Raw genomic sequence first — 27,694 nt, forward strand, 5'->3', positions numbered from 1 at the left:
CTCATTCACCCCTCTTGCAGCAGCCTCCCCTGTAGCAAACCGGAGAGCAAGGGTCAGGCCTCAGGCTATTCAGGCTGTGATGTGGTCCTCTTTACAGAATGCAGATACAACAGAATGTGTCTGCTGCAACAAAATACATTTTGAAAGAGTAGGAATTGTGTATTCCTTTTGCACCTGCTCTGACATTAACACTTTCCCTTGTAACGATGGCCTTCCCGACGCGAGGGATTTGATCAAGGTGTTCTTCAGAATTCTGTGCCGTGCTGGGAAAGTCTAGTATAAACCTGTTGTCTCTCACCTTCTCATTCTTTTTAAGCAATTAATCACCTGCTGGTTTGCTGAGGTTACACTAGAGTTTTCGCTTTGATTTTTCTCCATTTTTTAGCTTAGTTCTTTTCTTCTGTTGTTCACTTCAACAAGGGAGCTACAACTAATTTGACTGTCCTTCTCTTCCCCTCTGTGAGACGGCCTGTGCCTACTAAACACCTGTTGCTTAGTAGAATGAAAATAAAGACAAATTAAATGTATTCAGTGCTGTGGCTTTAGAGAGCTGAATACAAAACCAAATACAAGTACCAAATTCAAATAGTCTATTGTCTAACACTGTGCACAACAGAGTGAATTAACTAATGCCTATACCAAAGGTTTGAAACAGGAGGTGCGCAGTGGGTAGTTCAGATCAAATACAGCCAACCCCCCAGATAGAGTAGGATTTGTGTGTCCCTGTGTCTCTGTGTGTGTTTTAAAGCACCACTTTCCTTGCCAATCTATTTACTTTCTACAAAACTTGCAAGGCATTTAAAGTGTGGCGAAAGAAGAAATTACCACGGCCCAATAAGGTCTATATAATTCTGATGGCTTGAACTGGTGAATAAGAATTGATGTCCTCCATACAAAACAATCCCACTTTTTTACATGATTAGAAAATTACTGGAAGGGATCCTATCCCTCTCATATTATTTTCTAACAGTATATTTCATACGTTTGTCAATTTTTTTTGGCAGTTTTTAGAAATGAGTATGTGAAAATGAGTAATTACCAGTTCTAAAAATAACAGATCAAATCATTCCAGAAGCAGAGCCCTGCTGGGGCTGCGAAGCTGGTTAAGATAGTTTTTTGCTTGTTTGTTTGTTTTTTTCTTGGAATGCTTTCAGGTCCTGCCCTATGAGATGTTGTACGTCCTTAAATCGTGTTGGATCTGAATAGTAAAAAGGATTAAATGTTCTGCAAGGCAGGATAAGTGACTTCCTGTCTCAACAAGAATAGATATATAAAAAAACTAGTGTGAAATGTATTTTTATTGCTCTGTGCTTTGTTATAAATTCTATTTGTTGTGATAAACAATATACACAAATAGATTGTAACCACATTACCAAGACTGAAACTTGTTTTGCTAGCTAAAAAATAAATAATAATAAAAAAAGAGGATTAGATAGGACTTCTTGGGATTTAGTTTATAGACTGGAAACTGTGGCAAATCTCCATTTAAATAATTCTGGAAGGAAGCATGACACTCCTATGTTTCAAATTTAGAAGTTTCTTGCTTGCTAGCTAGTCTATGATAGTGAACTTGTGTTACTCCCCTAAAACTGTTAAGCCACAGGCTGCTTCGACAAAACTTAATTGAATACAGAAGGCCTCTGGTTCTAACATGGCAATTTTAGACTTGATTAATTAATTTTAGACTGGATACTTTTTTTCTTTACCATAATTTCAATTACACAACATAGAAATCATTAATTAACCAATAAAAGATGAGGTGAACTATTCAAACAATTAAGCTAGTAATTAGAATGCAATTTATTACTTGTCTTTAACACATATTTGCAAATCACAGTCAAGATTTCATTGAGACTTAAGGCCGATATTCCATAGCCATGAAAGAATATTGTAAATAAAAATAAAAATTATTGTCTCCAATGTAATTTCATAAGATGATTGTTAGGATGTTGAGCTGAGGAACATACAATTTCTGTGCAGGTACTTTAAAAAGTGTTACATAATGCTAATATTTAGGCTGGGATAAATATCTTCTTATTACAATCTTACCTTCTTTTTTGTTTCTGTTATTGTTGTTTTTGTTGAAACACAAAAAAAAGAGCTTATCTTTGTCTTGCAGAACAGAGTGTAATTTGTATTTACCATTACTGAAGAATGCTGTAATTACACTTGTGAAGATTAAGACACTGTTGAAAAATGAGGGGTCTTTTCATTGCAGATGCCAGCTAGGGCACTGACTACACTGCTGTGCTCACGGTACTCTGATGCTGATCTCAGACATGCCCTGTTGTAACAGAGGATTTCAGTGCCTGCTCGCCTCATCTTCCACTAAGCAGAAAACGGTGCTGCAGTGTGTCAGATAATTTTGCACATAGAAAACAGTAAAATATGTATGTGGCCTCATGATGGCAGGAATAGTAACAAACAGATGGCTTCAGTTTATCCCTACAGTGAGTACCCAATGAGCAGAAGTGAGTTACGCTGTGCATTGTTCTCATAAATCTGTTTCACTGCATTTATTCAAGATGTGACTAGGTTCAGAATAACAGTAACAAAATCTGTATAAACAAAGCTAAAACAAATTTGAAAATACTTTTGTGTCTAATTTTAAATTTGTTAAATGACTGTTAGATACGAGCAGTGTTTCACAGAACATCTGTGTAATGCTATTAAAATAAAAATATCGCCTGGCTTAGTCATAGATGGTATGGATTCATGGTTGCTGACAGTTATCCTAACATCTAAATGTGTTCTTTGTGTGTAATGAAATGTTTTTTATGTCATTGCTTTCCATTGGGCTTGAAGCATTCATCGTTCTCACCTTACAGATATTTGGATCGGTCTGAGGCGTTTAGCCAATATGAAGCTGGTTTAGCCTATGGCTCTACTTCAGGGCAAATGCATACTGAGGAGGACAGAACTCTAAGAAAATGCACAGCAGAAAGCTTTATAGAGATTAGTTGATCATTTAGTGGATGGGTTGGGGGTAGAACTCCTACAGTACTCATTTGTTTAATATACTTACATGTATAAAGACAACTGGAAAAGAGGAGAAAGAGACTTGCCTGCTTTTGGAACTATGTGAGATATTGTTCCACTTGCTAGCAGTTGTTGCTTGTAGGTCAAGGTTTTCTCCACTAGTTCATTGTCTGTGAGTTTTACACTGCAGTTTTTGCAATTTAGAAATGTATGAAAGAAACACCATGATGTGCAAAGCAGGGAGTTTATTGTTGAAATGAATTCTTCATGGCCTAATTAAAGATTTCTTATTGTTTGAGCTCTAATTATTATATGCAAAAGAAGTAGAACAACAATATTACCCCCCCCAAAAAGACTCAATACAGATAAAACTGTTCCACACACTGCCTAGTTTCTACCCTTTTGCTTCGATGTCATATTTTCCCGTCTGGTGTCTCTGCAGGGCCTCAGCAGTTTCACTCAGGTAAAGTAGGAGTGGAGGGAAGGGTGGGTGGCAATGGGTCATTGGCCTCCCCAGTCCTGTTGCTTTCCCAGTGGAAAACCTGAGCAGGTTGCTTTCCCCTTCACTCTAGAGTTCCCTTCAGGCTGCTTCAGTAAAATGTTGTAACAGGCTCTACAGCTTGCTCTTTCTTCCTTGGTTTGCTGTCATTACTGGTGTGCTAGGATGCCACATGACATCCTAGATGGTATGTTTTACACATGTTGGATGTTTGTTCTTTTTGCTCTTTGTTGTGATCCAGCTCTCAAGTTTGCTTTCCTTAGTGACTGGTAGTTGACTGCTGAAGATTTTCTACAGCTCTGGGTCTCTGCACTTTGAATGCCTCTGTGAGCATTCTATGCTTGCACTCTTTTATGCTGCATTCTTATTCCAGGTTTGTAGACTGCTATATGCAGAATAACAACTGGCTGCTACTGTCCATTAGTTTTAAAAAATATATTAAAATTCTAAGAGCAGTCAGGTTTATACCACACCACTGTACAAAACTAGGGCAAACCAGGCCAGGTAACAGTTACCTGACAATTAACCAGTTGATGCTACAGTTTATTAAGCTGTCTTGTGGCCTTGCAGCACTGGTATAAAGCTTGTGGGCTATGCCAGCAGTGGCAACAACTATATTGAGTTACAGAGCTGTACAACAGCTTAGTAACTTGAAGCAAGTGTTGCCATTTGGTATTACTCCTTACATTTCATCATGAAATCACATCATTAGATTTGTCCTTTTCTTTGCATTTTTTTTCCGTACACTTTGAATTCTGGCTTTTGTTATGATTAGATCTTACTTTGAACGTGCTAGAACAGGAATTATAGGATGTCTACTGTGTTTTAGCTATTTAGGGGCTTAAGTTTGCTTTCATAAAACCTCAAATTAATAGATGGTCAGTTACTTGGATGGCAGTGACTTGGAAAAGTAGTCACTTTATGACTTCATGGTGGTTTAAGTTGCCTCAAGATGGCTCTAAGTTGGGCTACAGGCCTCCCTCCCTCCAGAAACCAAAAAAAAATCCCCCTGTGGAAACTCTCCTGACGTTCTTGGCAAAATACCCAGACAGGATCCTAAAAACTGCTTTTACTATCAACAGAGTTTAAGTTGTCCAGTGATACCATAGGCCTTTTCAGGTTGTGTATTTCAATAAAACCCAAAGCAGGGTAGAAGAATAGGGAAGAAATAAAAAGGCAAAGCAGTAAGTCCTCACAACTGTAATTGTGTGCCTCTTGACGTTAATTGAAAGTATCTGTAAGCAATTCAAACACTCCTGTGTGAAGTATTCCTATACAGCATCAGAGGGGAGAATTAGAACAGCTTGGCCAAGTGCAAGGTGATTTAAAGCACCTGGGAGGACTGGGCCCTCAGGTTAAGCGCCTTCTGTATGATCCCTATAAGAAAGGTTCATTAGCCTCATTTTATGGCTGCTTTGTGAACCGTAGACCAAGGGCTGAGCCAGTTGTCATTTGGAGGGATTTCTTACCTTTAATCTGTCTGTTGTGACAGTTTAACTCCTGGTAAGTGAAATTATAGATTTAGATGGATTATATGCTTATCGGTAAGAGAGCTGTAGAATGGGAAAAATATTTGGAAAGTATTTTTTCTGTGGAGTAAGCTGGGAAGGAGAAATGGCTGAAGGGGGATCTGAAATGGAGGAACTGGGGGGGCGGGGGGGGGGGGAAGAGGAATATTAAGAAGTTACAAAAAAAAAAATAAGTATTAGAATTTAATTTTATCATACAGATACATAGGTGCTGATGGTAATTTCTTAGTTTAGGCTGAATAAAACAGGGTATTTCTTTAGTTTATTTAAAATTCAGCTGTTATGACTTGTTGTGAAGTATTTTGGCTGGACAAAATTTGGATGCATTGTAAAAAAAATAAAAGACTAATAATAGAAATGAAGTCTGTCAAGGGTTTTTTGAACAGAAAAAAATAAAAAAATAAAAAAATTCCCTGTCCTGAGCAATGAGGATACCTTAGACTACCTGATAGCTACTGGAAGCTGTGCTGTTGCAGCGCTTGAACCCATTGTATCTGCTTGCTGCTTGTTTGTACCAGAAACTGAGAGCTTCATGTTCACAGAACTGAAAAAGTAAGATAGCTATTTTGAGGAGCCCAGATATCTGCCCACGAAAAGAAGAGGAAATTGTAGACCCTCCCCTCTTCATTTCTTAACCCATCTTTATACTTTCATTGAAGCTTTGTTATTTCTTAGCCCTTATTCCCTTTCTTTAGAAGCCATGTTCATCATATAGTGTTGTGTCTTCATAAAACATGGTTACAGAGCTCCCTTCTTTTCTTGCCTGCCTGTGTCAAACCTTATCTGATGCCTAGCTGTATAAATGAGAGCTCTGTTACTACAGATCGCCTATTTAAAATGATCTATGATCAATTTTAAAGAAACAGGGTGGGGCCCTTGGTTTCAGAGGGAAATGTCTCTACAGAGCCTTTGTCAGGTAGGCTAACATTCCTCAGCGATCCGCAGGGAATCTTTTTGAAGGCTCATGTTTTAACAGGGGCTGAAATGTGTAGTAGCTGAGGTTCAGTCTTTGGCACCTGTTGCAAGATTAATGAAGTGGCTTACTATTTCATTTTAGAATTGATTGCCAAGGGTAAGAGTTGGATAGGAACATTTTTTAAGTGGGTTGGGACACATCAATACAAAGCAATTTATACTATTAAATTTCCATGCACTAGCATTAAAAGCAGAAGAATTTTGAGGCATGCTTTTTTTATTTTGTACTCTGCCACGGGCTTCCTTTTGGCAATTAGCTGAATCTATCTACTGCAATCGATATTCTTGTTAAAGAATAATTATACACATCTGTGTTTCCACTGTACTTTGAGTTACTTGTGTTTATTGTAGCTGTGCAACATTGATATTTGTACTATATTAAACAACTAAAAAATTAATAAAAACTAGTTCATGCTTTTAATAGACAGTGTTATAAATGTGCTGGACAATGATTTCACTGTCATCAGGAGAGCAGAAAAAATCCTTCAGTACAGAGATAAGTAACTGAAAGCATCATTACTGTATGTTTCAGTGCTGGCAATTATGATTTACAGTTGTTATTAGAGGAATAAATTATATGCTGTAGGAGTTAACTTGTCAATTGCATGTGCAGCGTATTACTTATGCTTATTAGGTATACCAAAAATAAAGCAAGAAGGAGCAATAGATACCAAGTCAAGAATTTTTGTTGAAATCTTAAATTAGAGCGTATTTAGAGATGTACACAGAGATCTTGTGTGTTCACCTTGGGCACAAAGCTATTCTAATTAACCTCCCTCTATAGATGACGCGTGTGAGCTGCCAAATGATCAGCTGTAAATGAAATTACTAATCCATCAAATAAAAGGGCCTAATTTTCTAGACAATAAACTTTTTTCCTCCCTTGCTAGTTGTCATTCACAGCATGCATGGACAGGCATGGCTGCCAGTGCTGACAAAATCAGGGGGCTGTGTGGTTTTGCAAAGTGATCCTTAAATGTTTGAACTTTATGCGAAGCCTGGAGCAAGCTAAGGGTTATAAATGATGAATAGTTTTAACTGTTGACAAGTTAACATCAACCTTACAAACTTGCTTACGGTTTTATAGTTGTTAAATTATGCAGTGTTAATTAAAATGGCTATTTTAAGGTATCTCTGTGTGTTATATATAGGAAGGCACCTTTTTAAAAATTGGGAATGTGTATTAATTGAAAATACTTCATTACTGATTTTACAAGTTTTAGTGTGGAGTTAAGGCTAAGCAGAAGTGACTGAAAGGTCGTATTAACCCCAGTCATTGCAGACACCTAGGGTTTCGCAGGGTCTGTTCTCTTATGCTGAAATAGGACAGGTCGTTGAAAGCAATTGCTTGGGGGTAGCTGGAAATATGTGTTTTTGTGTTCCCTTTTCACAAAGACAGAGCTCCTCAAGGTGTACACCTACATGGGGAAGGGCCAGTTAGCCAATTTCCCAGCTAGGTGGAATTCTGGAGCTGCTGTTTCTCTGTTGATCTTCACTGTTAAGTTTTAATGATGGGTTTAATATGATGTTTGTTCACATCTTTTTCTTGTAACTTACATTTATTTTTAAATGAAATATTTATTTTAATTTAGTGACAAAGATGGCTATGCATAATCCTGCATGTAATAGTTAAGTGGGGTGTGTATGCATTATCATGGAAGGGCTGGCAGAATCAAGGTATCTGCCATCCACTAGCTAACGCTGCCCTCCAGAACTCTTCAGGGAGATCCAGTACTAAGTCTAAGAGGGCCTGGTCTTGGTAATCAACATAAGTTTCCATAGGGGTTTCTCCACAGCCTGACAAAATACTAAAATTTGGGGGAAGGCATGATGCTTGAGAAGGCATGTGCAGACTGAAGCAGGGGCTCACTTTCTGGTTTCCAGGAGCTTTCTCTTTTCTTCTTTTGCTTAGTATCTAAGTTTCTAGTGAAGTCCTTTTGCCTCATTTCCGCAGCTTCTACCTCCAGTGTCTTATGGCCTGGTCACAAATCTTATCAGAACTCCAGTATTGTGAACAGCATTTTTCACAGTGTTCTCTTCTGTGTCATAAGACTGTCTCTGCCTCCTGTTCCTAGGTCTTTTTTTTGCCATGATACAGTTCCACACATGAATACTTCATCAAAACCTTTGCAAGTCAGTTCCTTTTCTCTCTGTTCACTACCTATTTTTGTGGCAATCTTAAGGGAAATTTGTTATCTGCTACCTAAGATACTTTCTGGTATCTTCTAATCAAAAAAGACTTTGTATTATTTTTGCAAGCATATATAATTTTTGTTCATCCCTCCTTATACTTGCTCACTTATGTGTCTTTCCTGCATTCCCTTTGCTTCATGACTGCTTGTTGTACATTGTTGTTGCAGCAGGTTATATTTGAGGCTGCTATTCAGGGTATAAAAGTGTTTTTACATCTCTTAGCACAATAAGGATATAGATCTGATCAGAGCCGTGTCCACTTGCAGAATGTAATCTGGTAGATAACCATTCTAGGCCTTTCTTCTCAGCAACATATTGAATAACTATGTATGTCAATAACTTTTGTTTCCCGCAATGTATTTTCTAGTTTTTCAGCTTCTCTAACTTTTAACTGTATAAAGTGTGTGTGGGGGAATGACTACAGAAATAGTAGATGTTGCAGAATTGTACTTGAAGATTTAGATATTCACAGTATACAGAGTACTTGAATAGAACAGACTTGATTTGGGCAAAGTTGGAGGGGGCGGGGGGAATAAAAAATAAAAACATCTTAAAACATTTAACTTGTTTCTTCTGCTAATGAATTGGCAGGTGCATTAAAACAGAACGTAGCATTTTTTTTCTTAAGCAGTAGTTAAAAATAATGTGCTAATACAAATCAGCTTGTTTTAGAAACTGTTCAAAAGCATTTAATAAAATCACAAGGTGTAGTCTCGTTGAACATCTACTGATAGTTCGACCAATTGTTCACATCAGCAAATAAAATTATTTACTGAACTATCTCAAGATGCTCACCGTGCCCAAAAGCATACTTATGTGGCTACAGATACCAGCTGAAAATTGGTTACAATGAGTTTCATCAATTTAAAGAAACTGGTATCATGTCCGACAGTGCAGGAATGTAAAAAGCTGTCACTTCAGCTATAGGCTATTCAGATTCTGAACAACTGACTCATGAAGAATTTTTTCTTTCTATATTTTTTATAATTTTCAGTATTAGAAGAATTGAAAAAAATATGCCACTGAGTGCTTAAGTTGTCTGGTGTTTGTTTCTTTGTTTTCAGGTTTGCTTCATGTGCGTGTTTTGTGGGTTGCTTTTGTTGGTCTGTTTTTAGCTGAGGCTGGTAATTCTGGCACTGAATTTACCCACGGTGGCCTTCGATAGGTTCCCTTTGGAGCCTGGAAGTGAGGGAGATTTTGCTACCTGTCAGACTGCCCAGCATTGTTTGTAACCAAAGCAAATGTTTAAAGCTTCAAAGTGGTGATAAATAGATCAGGAGGAAGAGTCTGAGCCATGATGTTATGCATTACATCTCCTTGTTGTTGTTATGTCATTCCTTTGTCACGATCTTATATGAACAAGAAGAGTTTGGGATCAGCACAACACAGTATGCATGGTGTTTCTTTCTGTGCATTTCTTGAAAGACTTTGAAGGAAGACTTTTGTACCTTCTGCTGACAGTAAGCTATGTAATAAAATCAGTATAGAAACATCTCTTTTCTACAGGTGCAATATACAGTGCCCTTGCCTATTCCCTTGTTTGTTTTTTTTTATTTGTTTTGATTTGTTGAATTTACTACTTTTCCACCTGGAATATTAGGGAAAGAAGCAGACTGATTTCTATTTAGTGGTTTGTTTGTTTGTTTTTAATACTTGTTCTCAGCTAAATCTTCCTCTGTAATGAGTGAGTAGATCTATGCAGTCCCACTGAATATACCAGTTATTGAATATAAATATGTACCTTGCATTGTAGGTAAGACCAGAATGCAGTTCACATCATACATAAATCATACTGATATAGTCCTTCATGTTTTATTAAGACCCTAGGTAAATGGCCTTAAAGAGTTCTTGTTTTAAAATTATCAAACTGTGCAACTATTAAAACAAGGAAGTTCTTTTAGTCAATACTAAATTGGCTTTCATTGAAACAGGGAGAAAAATCAATTTCAACAATGATATTGTCTTTCAAGTATGTCCGATAGTCAGCTAATAGATATAATTTGTGTATGCAATTGCTATTTGAATATACTGGAATACACCTAAACCCAGCAAATACTCTAGCACTTCAAGTTTTCATTTTGCATGAGAATTCTCAGTTCATGAATGCATAATCAGCATAATCTGGAATTAGAGATCTGCAGAAGAGTGTGTAGATTTTCTTTTTCCTAAAATAAAAGAACAAAAATATGTAGCTTCCATTTTCTCGGCTTGATTGAAATACACTGACCTACTATAGATGGCCTGAGGTAATTGACTTTGAAAACTTTTTTAACTTGCACACTTTCCAGTTTTCCCTAAACTTTCCCTGAAGCACCCCAATAAGCATATATGCTTATCAAAATATGGCAGCTAATAAATGACGTAAATGTTTTGCAGTTGTCTGCAAGGCCTTGTCTGGCCTTGTTGCTCTTTTTGCAGGTGAATAGTGATTAAGGTAAAATTAGGCACCCTCTCAGAGTACTGGTTATATTATACTGGGAGCTTATACTGACTAATCCTACCTGCCTTCTGGTTGTTCTGGAAGGTGTCCAAATTTGTTTGCCCCTGTTTGAAACTTTCTGGAAACTAAAACAGTCCTCTTACAAAGAGGTCAAAGTTAAGACATGATAAAGTGTCTGCTGCCCAAATGTTCTTGGAACCCAAATCTGTTGTAAGAAAAATAACAGGTCATAGAAGGATGAAATGACAGTAGAGGAGCAAAGAAAATTGAATGCAATTTGGGGGTGAGAGGTGTACTGAAAATAATAAACAAGAATCTAGGAGATGAGACAAACTCAGGCTATGTCAGGATTACAATGACAGAACTGTCCTTTTCACTTCTTGTTTGTATGTGCATACTTACAAACATATGTTTGCTCATATGTTTATAAGTATAAACAGATCGTAACAGATGTCCTTTTCCTGAAATGGTGAAGTCCAAAATTGGTGAGAACATTAGTTTCTGTGATTATTCTATATACTGTCATTTAAGCACAAGTCAAAATGGCAAATACACATAAGTGAAATGCATTAGCTTAACTTCTTCATCCTTCTGCTGGAGTATATCACTGCTGTCACCTGACTGCTGAGAGCTCTGCAGTTCATACTGCAGCTTTGATACCTGTTTATGCACAGAGGCTTGCCCAGACATTTACAAATCAAGATAGGCAATGAAATTTCCAGCCTTTGAAAATTGCTTCTGTGTGTCAATGTGTATAGATTTTTGACCTAGTTTCCAAGATTGTACTTAGACCAAAGAAACAAGTTTTTTATTCATGAATATACTTTGTCACTCCTCAAGAAATACTCATGGGCTGTTTGGATGATAGTTAGCTTTCTTATCCTTATGTAATTTTATAATACCCTGCTGACTGCAATTGTGTGAATTGTTGAGGGAGTGGGCAAAGTTGCAGTAAATAGATCTGGGTTTTGGATTTTGATTTATTTTTTTTTCTTCCCCACTTTGCGTTCATGTAGCACGTTTCCAGGGTCCTAGGCTGTTAAGAAACGAGAGTGTGATGCAGCAAATTAGAAGAGAAGTTTGAATCCATCCTACAATTTTTCTTTACACTTTGTAGTGCAGTATTACTAACACTGTATGCTAACATTAAAAAAGAAAAGGAGGTGCGGGTTGGGGAGAGGGAGAGATGAATCAGTCTTATTCATTTAAAGGAAAACACAAATATTTCTGGGTTTAGAGATGACAGACTTGTGTGGAGTAGATGGAAAGGAGAACAAATCACTTCTAGATGGCTATCTGAACAGCTTGGTACCCACTGTCCTTATTCCTGTGTTCGTGCAGCTCCTGCCTAAATGCTGTAAATACTGTAGAAAGACAAAAGTGGAAGTATTGCTTCACTAAGAGTCTTTGTACAAAAGGTCATCAAACCGTTGAAGTTCATTTAGTAAGAACTTTAAGCAGGTGGGCTATATCGTCTATGATGAAGTTGCTTCTGTGTTGTTGGCTAGCTTTTGGAGGAATGTGGCTAGTAGGAGTGCTTCTGGAGAAAGCAAAACAATATGGAAAAGAGATGATTGGAGAAAATAGAATTGTTCTGTTTCAGTAGGCTTAATATTCTGTATAGTATCTTTATTTTTAGTACCTGCACTAAAATATGTAATTAAACTGGAAGATGTTTACAATGTCTCATGTAGTGTACAGATGGCATCTCTACCCCTATCCGTATGTCTTGTCCTTTCAAGGACGTCCCTATAGGTCTGTTGCCTCCATAGGAACCAAGTCATTTTTGGAAAGAGGTGGTCTTTAAAATTGAATTTTACACGCATGAAATCTGATTAATTTTGATCAAATATTTGCCAGAAACTAATTTTCTTCATTTTTCATTCAAACCATTTTTCTTCATTTTCTAGCCAGACCTGTTTGTAAAGGCCAAATAAATGCTTGCTAACCATGCATATTGTGTAAGAGTTGGATGGTGTTAGCATCTGTCTTGGCTGTGGAGAGTTTGGGCCCTAAGCTTGCAAAGAATTCCATTAGATGGACAGCTATTTCCCTACGGCAGAAAATGAGCCTCAGGGGAAGTAAAGTCTACTTATTTAGAGCTCATTACTGCATCAAGGTTTTTGTGCACATGTGACTTAGCAAAGGTGGGTTTGCTTTCTTTCTCTTCTATTATTCAGTTATTTCGGTTATGATTTGGTAATAAATACTGATGGCTTGAGTATTCACTATCCCAAGGCTGCTCTTAGCTTCCTTGGGATAACACGGGTCTGGTACATTTGACTCTTCTTCAGCTAAGTGAGGAAATATTGGTGCCTGTTCCTTGTATTGCATCTTTTATCAGACAGATATTTGGTAGCTAAATTTCTGTAACCATAGAAGAAAAGGTCTGAGCTGTATTTTGGCCTGCCACAATTGAAAGTGACAGATAAGACCAAAAATTAATGACAACTCTTTTTTTTTTTTTTTCCTGGAAAGGGTTAAATCTTACCCATAATATTGTGAGTTTATGTCTGCACCAGGTGCAGAGCCACAGTAACAAAAAGGGCAAGAGTATCACAGATGACTTGATGGGTCAGTGAGGAGTTATTTTCCTTGACCAGAGGGAAAAGGTCAAACAGGACAACACTTGCCAAGGAAGGATCAGCAAACCAGTGATGTTGGAGGGGCAAGGGAAGAAGGCTTCAAAATTTGGCATCCTCTGCTTCTTATACCTGCCACATGCATCACCTGTATGCTAGGTCCAGTAAAAAAAAAACCTCATCGCACATGGAAGAAAGCTCTAAGAGCTGAATTATCCAGGTCAGCAACATGAGGAAGTAGGGCCATATAAATATGAAATCATATTTTTTAAGTCTTTTTTTAATTTGTGCCACAAAGTCCACTGTTTTTTTTTTTTATTTATTACATTGTCTTTCTGTTTCTGACAATCTCATTCGGGAAGGAAGCAAGTGCTGTCAAACTGAATACATCTGTAATAATCTATGTGCTCTCAGTAACAGATTTACAGATTTACAGATTTAGTACAGATTTAGTACCTAACTTCTGTTTTCTGGAATGGTGTTCTCTGACCTTGTTAGAGGTACAATTGCTGCTGATGTAGGAACAGGCCCTGCATACACTACATTCTTTTGCCCTTCTGAATAATTTAAGTTCTGATTAAGCAGAGTTTGCTAAATCAACTTAGATTGTTACATGAATGACAATGAAGTACTATTTGAAGAAAATTAGCCTCTTTATGCTAAAAGAAATTATGGTATGAGGAGAAGAAATGAATCCTCCAACTCCACCTGAATGTTTGTGCATAACCATAGCACTGCAAAACTAGTGGGAAATTACTTTGCTGGAGAATGTGCTTCTCCCACTGTGATGTTATGCATGCTATATCAATATAGATATTAAGATACAGAAGTATAAAACCCCTCACCCAAACCAGCCAAGCAGCACCAACAAATCTATTCAGCTTTCCTTGTTAAGGAGCTATTCTACTGTCAACTCTTGAAGAGGATGGACTTCAAAATTATGGGAAACAGAGACAAGTTGTAGTCTGCTCAGGAACTCTTAAGGCTAGCATCCATTGTGGGTGTTGTAAGTGGAAGACTTCCTGTTTACTTGGTCTTTTCTCTCTAGACAAACAAGAATTAATAGTAGAAATTAATTGTCCATGTCACAAAGTTTAGAAAACCTAGGGATGAGCTGTAGTTAAACTTCTGTCTCCATTAAATTCTCCGCTTAATGCTGCTCTGAACTAATCTACAACCTTGGCATAGATGTCTACTGTTGGCCATGTCCTTGGTTTTGCAAAAGAAGAAGATAAGTTTGTGTTGGTTTTTGATGTTTGATTCCAAGTTGTAGGATGTGGCTTCATGTGTTTTTTTTTTTTTTTTTTTTTTTTCTATAATCAAAATTTTCAGTATTTTTAAAAATAATTTGTATACATTTAGTATGTGTACAATATATGTAGCACTTGGATGGCTTTGCATTAAAGTGATAAGTTTTCAATGTAGTTTGAGTTGTCTTGGAGAAAAAAATCCACAGATGGTACTAGTATGAACGCTATGTAGAAAGACTCTTCAAAGAAGGGCTGGAGCTTCAGGCACAGTGTTTGTAGAACATGTCAGTATGATATGCTTCTGTATATTTTTAATAACTGGGTGTTCAAAATGGTTTATTGCAGTTAATTCTTCCACACATGGATGTCAAAATGTTGTTGTGACACTAGCATTGAGTGGCATAAGAGTTTTCTGTGTGTTACAGCAAAGGCTAACGGTGCCTCTCCTGTCTCATTATTCCCCGGGCAGACTTAGTGAACAGTAATTCTGGGATCTGCACCTGACACACCCTAGTACAAAGTGGGGTCAGGTCCTGCTGCTGCTTCCCTTCAATGATGCTGTTGGAGTAACAATTATTTTATCCCAACAAAATTCCTTCTCGAAAATGACAAACCAGCACTGATCTTAGGCTCTCCCTGGCTCTGTTTTGATTAAGACAGGAGAGCAGTGCTCCTGGGAAGGAGTGTGGAAGGAAATATGAAATGTGATTCATCTCCTCCTGTTTCAGCTGACAAAATGAAGAGGTGATGTAGGTGCAGGTGAAGATCCCTTGTGCATTTCCCAGCAGGATTCTAGTCATTGGCCTGAAGAATTAATAGAAACAGTATGGTTGAGGTTGGCAGGGACCTCTGGTGGTCATCTGTTCAAGCAGGGCCATCTAGAGCTGGTTGCACAGGATCGTGTCTGGACAGTTTCTGAATGTCTTCAAGAACTCCGGAATGTCTCTGAGCAGTTTGTGCCAGTGCTCAGCTACCCGCACAGTAAGGAGGTGCTTCTGATATTCAGCTGGCACATCGTGTGTTCCAGTTTGCACCCAGTGCCTCTTGTCCTGACACTGGGCACCACTCAAAGGAGCCTAGTGGCATCCTCATTGCCCCATCCCTTCAGGTGTTTGTGCACACTGACAAGATCCCTCCAGAGCCTCCTATTCTCCAGGCTGAGTAATCCCAGCCCTCACAGCTTCTTCTCCCAGGAGAAGTGCTCCAGTCCCTTCACCATCTTTGTGGCCCTGTGACTCTCTCCAGTCCATCCATTTTTCTCTGTGCTGGGGGGCCCAGAACTGGCACCCAGGTGTGGCCTCACCAGTGCTGAGAGGAGGGGAAGCTTCACCTCCCTTCACCTGCTGGCAGTGCTGCTCCTAATGCAGCCAGGATTCCATTAGAGCCTCCTTTGCAGTAAGGGCACGCTGCTGGCTTGTGTTCACTTTGGTGTCTGCCAGGATCCCTGGAGCCCTTTCTGTAGAACTGCTTTCCAGCAGGGTGGCCCCCAGCATGTGCTGGTGCATGGCGTGGTTCCTCCCAAGGTGCAGGACTTTGCCCTTGTCAAACCTCATGAGGTTCCTGGCAGTTCATTTCTCCAGCCTGATGAGAACCCTCTGGAGAGCAGCACAACCCTTGGCATTATCAGCCACTCCTCCCAGTTTTGTCATGCATAAACAGAGGGTATGCTCTGCTCCATCATCCAGATCATTAGTGAAGGCCTTTAAGATGTCTGGGTCCAGTATTGATCCTAGGAGTATTCTGCTAGCTGCTAGCCTCCAACAAGACCTTGTGCTGCTGATCCCCACCCTTTGGGCCTGGCTGTTCTGCCACTCTTCAGTACACCTCTCTCTGCTCATCCATCAACAGCTTTTCTATGATGATCTTACAGGAGGCAGTGTCAAAGGCTTTACTGAAGTCCAGATAGATTTTTTTTTTTTTTTTATTTTTTGGCAAAATGCAAAGACTTGTGTCAGAGTACTGTTACTTACAATGTTTCACTGGAAGGTGAAAGTTTCTGTGCAAAACTCAGGTTTGAAGCCTGGGAGAGAACAGATTTTGGTTTGTGTCATGCCTCAGGTGGCTGTCTTTGTTATTGGTCTGTAGGATTTCTTAAGTAGAATCAACTTTCATCATTCCTGTTAAAATTCTCATTTTTCCCCATCCTCAATTGGTTTACTACTACTGCTCTCTGTAAATGGAGAGATTGAGGGTAGTCTTGTCAATGGGATCACCTCTAAAATGTGGGTATGCTAAATGTAGAAGTTGGTATTTTTAAGGCTTCTGAAATTGGCGTAAGTAGTGATGGGTTAAGATCTCTGAGCGACCAACGATCCCTCAGCATACCGTAGTGTTCCAGGTATGTTTTAAGCTGTGACACTTAATATAGCTGTCATCATTGCTAAATACAAATGATTATTTCTGTCCTTCACAGCAGAACGTAAACTATCAAATTAAACACTTCTAGAGAAAGCTTTCTCTCGTCTGGACTTCATCTGCAGTTCCCTTCAGTTTAGAAATGGAAATAATAGGGACATAGTAGCTTGATTATTTTTTTAAGGCAATGAAAATATGAAGAATAAAGGTTTATGTACAAAACAAGTGGTTTTTTTTTTTTTTTTTTTTGGAGGGGGGGAGATCCTGGGTGGTGTGCTCCCCTCACCGTGTTTTTTTTTTTTTTTTTTTTTTAGGGGGAGAGGGTTTTTTGTTTTTATTTTGTGTAGTTCCAGGTGTTTCAAAAGCAAGAAAAAGTGCCTATTGAGAGCATGAAAACGTCCTTCAGGAGCACACAGTACATTCTGGCTGATTTGTTGAAGTCCTATGATTCTTACAGTCTTTTCCTACAAGAAAGGATAAGTGTATTCAGAAGGGTTTACTAAAGGGGTTTACTTCTAACAATTGTGCAGCTCTTCAAGTTAGAAAGATGCTTCAAGAGTCTGGAAGCAAGTATTAACTCTTTTACTTCTGAAAAAATACGGACATAGCTAAAAGCTGAGTTAAAGATGTAGATGTATTCAAATACCTCTAAGCTCTGTGTGTGTGGGGGGGGTGGGGGGAAGTTGCTTGAAAATGAAGTTACTTGAAAAATGAAGGAGCAACTGTGCACCTGCCTTGCTCTCGCTGACACCATAGGCTGATGCACACAATGCCTTGAAATACATTTCTTTGAAGCAAGCTCCCTTGTCTTCACAAGCTGCTACCTATCTTATCAGTAGTATTTGGCTGTCAGCTATACCACTGTGTGCTAGTGAAGATGTAAATATGTTCTAGTGAAGTACACATGCACCTTGGGGGCAGTCTGAGGTAAATAACACAATTCTGTAGATACCTGTGGTTGTTTGTCTACCAGGATGTCTCCCAGACAGTCTAATGGGAATAAGAAACACATCAGAAAACAAATTGTATAGTAATATTTTCTGCAGACTGTATATAAAGTATTTTTCATCTCGTGGAGTTGTTTCCATTTTGATTAGTATATGGTTAGTGTTTTCATTATCCAGAGGGCTCTCTGGAGTTTCACCTGGTCTAGAGATTTGTCTGCTCAATCAGACTTTACCAGGCAATCTGGATGGAGAGAGATTTTTACTTTTTTTTTTTTTTTTCCAAACAATTGTGAATTATTAAGAATTAGTGGGTGTATAATATTCCCTACAGGACAATTGTTGCTAGAACTTTCTGTAAAGCTTTTTCAAAGTTTGTCTTTACTCCCAAGTAAGGTGGCCAAATGATGTATGTACACACTGTAGGGCTACTAGCTTGCTGCATCCTTTTGGCTGATGATGTTACAGGCATTCCTAAGGGGTGTGGTTTGTAAGCTGAAGTAGGGAATGGAGAATCCTTCTAAGGATAAAGGATTAGATATTAGACATCAGAAAGACTTGTCTTAGATTTGCAAGTGGAATAGAGTGGTATTGGGATTGTTATGATCTAGATTACCAGTAGTGCTGGACATGTGTAAATATGACTGCTGTGACTTCTTAAATATTTCTTTATATATGGGAATCCTGCAGACTCTTTACAAGAAACATCGAGGACTTCACAGTATATAGATTTTCTTCTTTCCATGGTAAAGTTGATAAGGCAGATATTGAGTGCGTCTTCACTTATTGCTTCCCAGAGACATTAGATGAGCTCCATGAGGGAAAGGCAGTGCTTGTAGTTTCTGCCTGCATTTTCAAGGTGTTGCCTGAAACCTGCGAAATTTTTGATGTTTTTCTGCTGACTGAGGTGGTTTCTTTCTTTGCTTGACACCATAGCAACAAAGTTCACATGAGCTGAAAGTAACCATCTTGTCATGTTTAGTACAAAAAAGCAAAACACATGTACGTTTTTAATGAAGACATTATGTCAACTCTGCCATATCTCTTTTGTATTTGTCCCTATAATTGCAAATTCATTTTGACTTCAGACTGTTACAAAACACACCTTTTATCTGAGGTTCATACTGGGTGAGATAGGACAGATGGTAACAGCCTCTGAAGAACTTTTTTTTTTTTTTACAAAACTATATTTCATTCCTGGTTTATCTGCCTGCAAAACAACAAAATGATATCAACAGGACATTTTAAAAAATGCAACAAATTAAAAGAATCCCAAATTCTCAATGAAGAAAAGATTTCTTTTCTAAAGAAAACATGAATGGAAATGTAACAATTACAGACTGCAAAGCAAGATAAAGATTGTTTTATTTTCTTATGCTTTTAAATACAATCTGTACTGTTTGCTGTTGTTACTATATATGTAAATACACACATATATCTCTGTATCTATATCAAACTTGTCGATTTTTCACTCCCTTTCTTTTGTTAGTCATCATAAGAAATTCATGTTCAAACACTTGCATTGCTGCCCAGGACTTGATGCTTGTCTTAACTTACACATCCAACACAAGGTTTAATCAGCACGTGGTTCAAAAAAAGTTATCAGTTTGAGCATAAAAATCTTAGTGTAAATCTTAGTGATCATGGTTTTGGTTCATGCCTATCTCAGGTACAAAATGCCAGATGTGGAGTCTAGATGAGAAGTTAGAACATTTCTCTTTTCTTCTTATGAATTAGTTGAGGAATAGGAAGACTGTCACTGGGCAAGGGTATTTGTAATGGATCTTCCTGGTGGAAAGGGGGAGAATTTTTCTTATGTTGTAACTAGGCTACTGGGACTACTGAGTCTTACCATCCTTTATTTAACTCAAAAACCATAAACAAAAGCATATTAAATTTATATGCTTTATTTACATATATATATTAAATAATTGCATAAACTTTGATCATTCAAAAGGAATCTATTCATTGTTTTTAATTTACTCCAAAGGTGTTTTGTTTCTTTTTAATAGGTTTTACTCTGAAGATTCAGAACACTTTTTTTGGGTTGATGTAAGGCTTTTTTTTTTTTTTTTTTTTTTTCCAATGAAGAAAAAAAAGCACCCTGTTGCTTAAAAATAAAATTATTTAAATTAATTCATCAATTAAATTCTTGCTATTCGAGTGTTTGTGTTTTTTGTTTGTTTTTGTTTTACTTTAATAATTATTTGCCTCTTTTCCTTCTTCTAGTTGTGATGTTCTAGATTGTCTGATATTTTTAAGTGTACAAATGTATTCTGTGTACTCTGATCAGTATTGTTCTGTTAAGATAATAAGCATAGCAAAGTTTCATTTTTATTCTGAGTAGCTCAATGCCCTCACAGTTCCAGCTCTCCTGCTAGAGAAGGAGGTAGGTCACTGTAAGAGCTTTCTCAATGTTAGTAAATTTCTGGGAAATTGCAGCTCTGCAATCAGGTATGCTATCAAATAATAATAAATAAATAAAAGGTACATGCATATAATAAACACTTGTTTGTACATAAACAGTTAAAAACAGCTGAGATTGGAGGGGCTGTCAGAATTTGATACTCCACAATTTCTTAAGCCTTCATCTAGAGGGATTTAAATAATTTGTTTTGTATTCATGTTTTGATGCAAATGATACAGCCTTTTCACAGCTTGTCCTATGTTCTAGTTAGCAATTAAATTGGGTTGAATGTATTATGCAAAAGGTGCCTGAATAAAAATTAAAGAAATCTCCTGAATGTAATCCAAGACAAATTAGTTTTATTAGAAAGTTTCTTTTGAACAATGTCCTGTTTTAGTTTGTCTTTCTTTGATGATCACAAAGCCTATGTCTCCGTTTTTCCAGTACTGCATGCTTCAGCAACTCTTAGGTACCTGGTATGGGGTTTAAGTGCAGAGAATGGAAATCAGAAAACTTATATCTAATACAGTGTAGGAAAGACAAAACTGAAAACATAAGTATGTTACTGCTGTGAAATCAAAATCCATCACGCAGTGTGGTATGAGAAGAAGGAAGCTGTAACTTGAAACAGCTGGTACTGAGGACCCAGCATTCATTCTGTGCCTTTTTGAAGTTTAGTTTAGCTCTAGTCTTGTGCACTGGAGCACCTCTCAGAGGTGGGAGAGCAGTAGGTGTGTTACTGGAGAACAACTTGTTGAGTGTCATCTTAAAGGAATCTCTTTGTGCCCTTCAAGGCTTATGTAAGATGTGAACAGATGTTTTAAGAGTGAAAACGATCAGATTTGCTGTAAGAAAGTACTGCTTATGTCAATGAAAACTGTTGTGCAGCACCCATCCAGAGATAGGTATTTGTGGAATTTGACTCCAGTGAAATTCTGGATTCTACTAATGAGCAGTTCATAATCCGGTGAGTGTTTGAGTGTGAATCTATGTATCGAGTATATGCTGGGGAAAAAGATTGAAGGAAATTGCTAGCTAGGATATGTCTAAGCCGAAAAACATATAGATAAATATACCACTTCTGTAAGAATTGCACTCTTACTTTTTCACGCTTGTTGTGAGTAGTTAGCAGAGGATGCTCAGAGTTATAAGCCTGGCATTGTGCAAGTCAGCTATGAACTCTTGATTTGAGAGACTCCTCCTGAGTTTTGAAAGATGTTGCCTTTTTTTCCCATCTGCTGCTGTTTCAACTGCCAGAACACTGTCGTGGTGGTTGGTTGGACTTTTTTGAGACATCCTGGGGGCTTTACTTTTGCAGCTCTGGTGGAATTAAGGAAACACTCCTCCCGTCAGCTGAAAACTAAGATTTAGCCTTTCCCTTGCATTTTTAAACTTCTTCTATATTGAATTTATGTACTTTTTTTTTTTTTTTCCACCACTTTGAGTTTTGTCTTTCCCTTACTCTTTCCACTCCCTCTTAACTCAAGAGAATCAACATATTTTAGTATTTGGCTACAGGGAATATGTGCTTTTTTTTTTTTTTTTTTTTTTTTTTTTTTTTTTTTTTTGATTTTTCCTTTTTCAGTATAAGTAACAAATCTCAAAGGCAGGATAACTAGGTAAAGGCAAAGCCCTACCTCTACATTCTTTGGTGGTCTGCACAGTGCAGGAATAGAGGTTGGGAAAGAGTGGGTTTTGGCTGCTTTGCTGTTTCCAATGTTCTGCATCTGCTTTCAGCTACAGCAAGATGTGCAGGCCATAGGAAGCAGAGAACATCTGATAACAGATTTCCCTATCCCAGAAGCAGAAGCTGGGCTAAGGCAGGATTGCTCCAAGTAATATACTGACCTAGGGATCAACTTGCATAGGAAGTGTTCCTCAGGATTTCTTTAATACTTTCTTCTGGCCTTCAGTGTGATGGGGAATTATCTCACTGGAATCTAGGACTGTCAGCCTCCCTGTTTCTTGGGGGGTTAGTACCCAGGAAGCATGCTGGCTAATGCACTTTAATGAGAAGCGGTGCATTGAAAAACAGATGTGTGTTGGGACAGACACATCCCTCTAAGTTTTCTGCAGGATAGCTGGGAGCAATAACACCTTCAGGAATGAAAGGTGAAATTGCTCAGAACCTATAACAATTCTTTTTAATTTTAAAAATGGGAAAGAGATAAGTCAATAGAAGATTAGAATACTTTTTTTTTTTTTTTGGTTAAGTTGATTATGCATTGAAAAGTAATGCTTTTTAGTTTATTTTCTTTTACACATCTGTGAATCTATAACATTATTAGCAGGTGATAAAGTACTATCAATACCCCTCAACCCTAGTTTTGAATATTGTTTATTTAACGTGATCTAACAACAGTTTCGTGTGTTAAGCAATTTTTTTTTTTTTTTTTTTTTTTTTTTTTTACAAATCATTAATAAAAAACAGTAATCAGAAACTGAAGTAAAGGTAGTACTGCCTTTTGTTTTGTATTAATGTCTTTCAGTCAGCCTGTGGAACAGCTGCATTGCAAGTGGAAGTATGATTGAAGCAAACATTAGTATGGTGAAGTGGAAACTGGTGGCATTAATTTACACTTCTTTCTTCAGTTCTTTGTTTAGAAGGGTGGTATGCCATGTCTATGGATCTAACTTAAAGAGTGATCCCCAATATAGCTTTAAAAAGTTCAAAATCCTTGGAAAAGGTGTGCTTTGAATTGACAGGAATGTGTTGTTTTCTATTGTGACTGATACAGTGCATCTCATAGTCCAAAATAAAGCTTCATGAGATCTCTGTAATAAGATTTCTTTTTGAATGGTCTGTGTTTAAAAATATTGTTTTCTGGTATTTAGCTTAAAACAAGGACGAATCATCCATGACATTGCAATTAAATAAAGAGATAAAGAATGAATGAAGGCAAAACGAGATGCTCAGTGTATATACATGTAAGCCGTTAATCATGCAAGCGTCTTCCTACAAACCAATGTGGAGGATTCCTAGTTTTGATGGCCTGGGTAGTACTGAAGGAGGCTTTCAGTACAGAACAGCCCAAAACTAGGGGGTATTAGATTAAGCTGAATTTCCCCTGTAGCTCACTCTATCTGGGTGCCGTATACCAAGACTTTGAAAACAACTGTAACACAGATTCAAAACCAAAATTTAATTCTATGAGGGTTGTTTATAGATAAGCTTGTGGTATTTTTGAAGTCCTTAAATACATCAGTGGGGACACACTATAAATGCTTACAAATAAAGCAATTATTTTGTACGTAGGATCCTGGTTAGTTACTGGCTTGCATTTTAACATATGGGGATTTATGCATAAGAACAAAAATAAGTTTACAGTGATCAGCTCATTTACCGCAAGAGCCCTGATGAGGAAAAATAGTATTTTACTGTTGAATTAGAAAGTATATCATGATATACAAAGATTTTACAGGCTTCCTTATTTCTGGTATCTCCAACTTTTGAATATCTTTAGCAACTGTATCCATCTATATAATTTTTGTGAATGTAACTTAATATTTCTGTACTGCACTATCAAGCCCATAGGCATGATCACAATCAAAGACCTGTTGTACCAACATGCATATAAACATGGTCTCTTTGCTGTTAACTGTTTCTCAACTGGAACTCCTCATACAGTGTTAACAAATGAAAGCTTCAAGGGAAATCTGCAATGTTTCAGCTGTTTCTAGATTAACAAAACTGCATTAGACTTCTTAGATAGTAATCTTTGCATTCTGTAAAAGATATGGGATACAGAAACTTCATTGAAGATAAAGGTGTAAGGAGTGTTAAAAATGAAAGTCCCCATAAGAACAAAATTACTTTTTTTGGCAGGGTGTTGTAGAAAAAATTACACCAAAGGTCTTGTTTTAAAATGTTCTTTTCTGTGAGATAGTTGCTGATAATAAGCTGCAGTAGTTAAGAAGAAAGTAGCTTTTTTTTTTTTTCTTTCTATTATTATTATTATTCTCTGCCTGGTAAAGTGCAAAGTTAGTATAAAGGTATAAAGAATATAGCACTGTGTCTGGGGGGGGGAGGGAGGAAAAAAAGAAATCTGAGCATTACACATATGACAAAGATAGAATTCTTAATTTATTGGAAGCAGTGTTTAGACCAAACACCAGGCTAGTTTTCAGTATTGATTTTTAGATAACTTCTCTTAAGTGGTCAAAGAGGAAAAACAACAATAATACCAGGCTTCAAAGACGTAACTTATGGAGAAAGATTAAGAGGCTTACTTCGAGTGAAAGAGAAAAATATATTTTATGGTGGTTTTTAGCAAAACTTCTGTATTAAGGGTGATGATGGCTAATGTTAAATGAACTCTTCATTGTTGCAGGGAGAAAAAAAGGCAAAAGAAAAAAAAAAAAAACAGATTAGGGAAGGCTTAGACAAAGACATCAAGTGAACTATTTTCACATGTGGAGTAATGTATAGAAAAAATCACTGGAAAGGTTACTGAAGTATGAAGCATTGATGGATTCTAAAGGCATCTAGTTGAGGTTCTGAGGATAGGAAGATATGGATGTTAAATAGTCAAATAGAAGTGAGGAAAGCATAGATAAAATAGAGTGTCGAGCTGTTTCCTTTTCTGGAAGTTTAAGTTCTCATTATATGGAAGGGAAATGTGTTCTTTGAAAAGTGTATATGTGTGTGCATATTTATTTATTTATTTATTTATTTATTTCCAAAAACTTCCTTAAGAGGTAAAAGCAAGATTTGAACCTTGTCCACCATGTGGCTAACTCAGACACACTGTAAGCTGGCCAATTCACCATACCTTAATGACTGTAACTCTTTCTGGTTATGCACATAGAAAAATCAGATTGTAGTGCTTAACCCTTGTAGCTTTTCCCTATTTCAGGGAGAACTTTTTTCATCTTTTGCTTTGTTAGAATTACCATTGGTATTGAATGTGACCAAGGTCAGTGTTTTGACACTGGAAAAGGCATGATGTGGGTGCCCCATAAAACATGCCCAGAACCTCTTAGCACACTAGCATAGTCAGTACTGTCCATGTGTTACAAGACAAATATCGACAGAAAAAGAGTCCTTCCAGTTCCAGGTTTTCTATAGGGAAAAGATGTTAAATGTTTCATTAATCATGTTTTTTGTTAGTGACAAAAAAATCCCAAAGTGCAATATGCATGGCCTGTTTGACTCATATGCAGATTTGTCGGGTAGCTTGTTTGTCTTATGTCAGTGTCATAACTGAGGAAACATTTTTAAAAAGTTATGGTGTGTTAGATGCTTGATGGTATTTGCACAGACATGTGCTCTTTAACCAACCACCTCACTCTTTACTGTAATTTCAAATGGCTTGTTCCTGATTGAGCAGGACTGGTGGTGAGTAAGCTGCCTTATTCTGCCCTAAATAGCTCTTTGTCATCTGGCTTGTTGCCCAGCTGCCAGGCAAAGCAAAGGGAATGAGACGAGAGGGAGAGGAAGAGCACCCTACTGAGTCGGTTTAGTCTAGAATTTGCTACTGTCCCAGATCACTTGCTGTCTTTCCACCAAGTGGCAGAACTGAAAGAGTCTTCTGCAAATAGTGCACTGGGGCTGGCTGGCCTGCCAGGGTTGGGCCCCGTACCAAATGGATGGAGCTGGTTTTGGCAGAAGGCTTTTGAACACTTTGGTGAAAGGGAGGGAAAGGGCACAGTAGCTAACTTGTTGAAATTTGCTTTTCTATTGTTTGTGGAGCTATTATCCCTAGCGCTACAGATGAAGATGAGCAGTAGAAATTGTCTGACCTGAGATAAAATAAATACATCAGCTACCTGGTAATTTGGAGTTAAGGAGCATAATGCATAGAAAAGCAGGCTTCATTAGTTTTGCTATTTACTAAAGTATTTGTTACAGACACTGAGTTTAAGTTGTGTTTAGATTTAAAAATCCTAATGGATGAGAAAATGCTGTCTTGGACTCAACTATGTCATTTCTCATTACTACTCTCATTACCCTTTTTCCCATACCAGAAAAACATACTCAGTGTATCAAAAAGAAAAGTTCAAAAGCCCGTTAGCTTTGGACTTTTTACATGTTCCTACCTCCTGCCTAGTGGAAAGTAGTTTGCCTAGTTATGTTAAAGCTTTTCCAGAGCAAGTTTCCATGCCTGGATCCGTTTCATGAGACTGAAGTAGCCTGGGGCTGTCATAACCTACATAGGTAGCATGCAAGATAATTGCATTATGTAGATAATTACATTATGTAGATATGTAGATAATTTGTAACTATTAACCTCCCATTCAGAGCTGTAAAATGCTGAAAATAAGTTGAGCAGCCAGATATAGCTGGCAAACATTTTTACTTGGTGTATTTTTTCTGAATTTGAGATGAAATACAAGAGAAGATATGAGTTTAGGTAAACAATTACCGATTGCATTTTCTCCCACCAGTACTGAGGGAAATCCTTTAAATGTATCCATATTTCTTGCAGGCTGTAGCATCCTTTTTTTTTTTTTTTTTTTTTTTGTGGAGGTATCTGGATGAGGATAGGTTTTATAGTGTGGTTAAGTCGTTAAATTTCTCCATTCTAGCTGCTGAACAATTTGTTTACAGTGACTTGAGGACAGCTGCAATTTGTGGGCTGTGTGATAAGGATGGGTGATACTGCAGAAGATAGGAAAGGTTTCTTTTATTGTGCCTTTTTGTAAACCTCCAGTGAAACACCTGTTTAAAAAAAAAAAAAATCAAGGCCAAATGTGTCCATCTTATCCATGTTTTATTTTTGGTCCCTTGGTGTTAGACCAAAACAATTGGAGGTGGTCAAGTATTACCTAATGGGGAACTGTCAGAATCCAATAATGGAGAAAGGAGCTCACTCATGTGCTATTGCTTATTCCTTCCTGTTGATCATGAATGTGCTAAGATAGCTGTCCAGACTTTGTCCTTTTGTATTTAATGGAAAAAATTGGCATTTTGGGGTATTTGAGTCATCCCAGCATTGAGTAGGTGCCTAAAAATGTCCACTGGTTGAAACCAAAGTATAGAGGTCTTTCTCCTCTGTGGGCTATAAAGGGGGTCCTTAGGTACTTGATTGAGACGTAAAATTACATGAGGTAGATTGGTTCTGTCTCTTACCTTTGCTTTACAACCCCCACTAGATTTCTTTATCTTTATAAAACCAAACAGCGGGAGCATTAAGCTGCTTTGAGTTCTAGTTCATAGACGATTGTTTCCTGGCCTGCAGCTCATCAGCCATGTCTTGCCTTTAAGGTGACGTGGAGGTGGCTCCTGGCAGCCGGAGACTTCTGGTGCCTTCTTACCCTAGGTGTGAGGACACAGTGTTACTGCCTTAGTATTGCTGTCCTCGATTCATTGAAGTTGGAGACCCAATCCCTTTTTGCATTGTCTTACTTACTCAGTTCTTAGAACTGCTTTAGATGCCTTGTGTATATGAAAATGCTTGCCAGTCAAAGGGCAAGTTAAAATTCCTCTTGTTCTAACACACCCACGTTTAGGGAGTTCTAAAGGAAATGAAAATGGAAAGTTGATACTAGAAAAGCATCACCTGAAACCAGACCCCAGCTAAAACAACCCAGTTGCCCCA

The 27,694-nt window shown here is 37.7% G+C and overlaps 1 protein-coding gene across 4 annotated transcripts in view; it reads left to right on the top strand.

The window, feature by feature from the left end:
- CADM2 (cell adhesion molecule 2) overlaps positions 1-27,694 on the top strand; it is a 679,737-nt gene that overhangs the window by 325,537 nt on the left and 326,506 nt on the right. The window contains exon 1 of one of the 4 annotated variants that reach the window (XM_084528770.1): positions 4,876-4,981. The exons of the other annotated variants lie outside the window; for them this stretch is intronic. The gene's annotated coding sequence lies outside the window, so the exon portion shown is untranslated. Of the gene's footprint in view, positions 1-4,875; positions 4,982-27,694 lie in introns of those variants that run through there. 4 annotated transcript variants of the gene reach the window in all.

The sequence above is a fragment of the Aythya ferina genome, assembly GCF_964211825.1.
Source record: "Aythya ferina genome assembly, chromosome: 1".
NCBI lineage: Eukaryota > Metazoa > Chordata > Aves > Anseriformes > Anatidae > Aythya > Aythya ferina.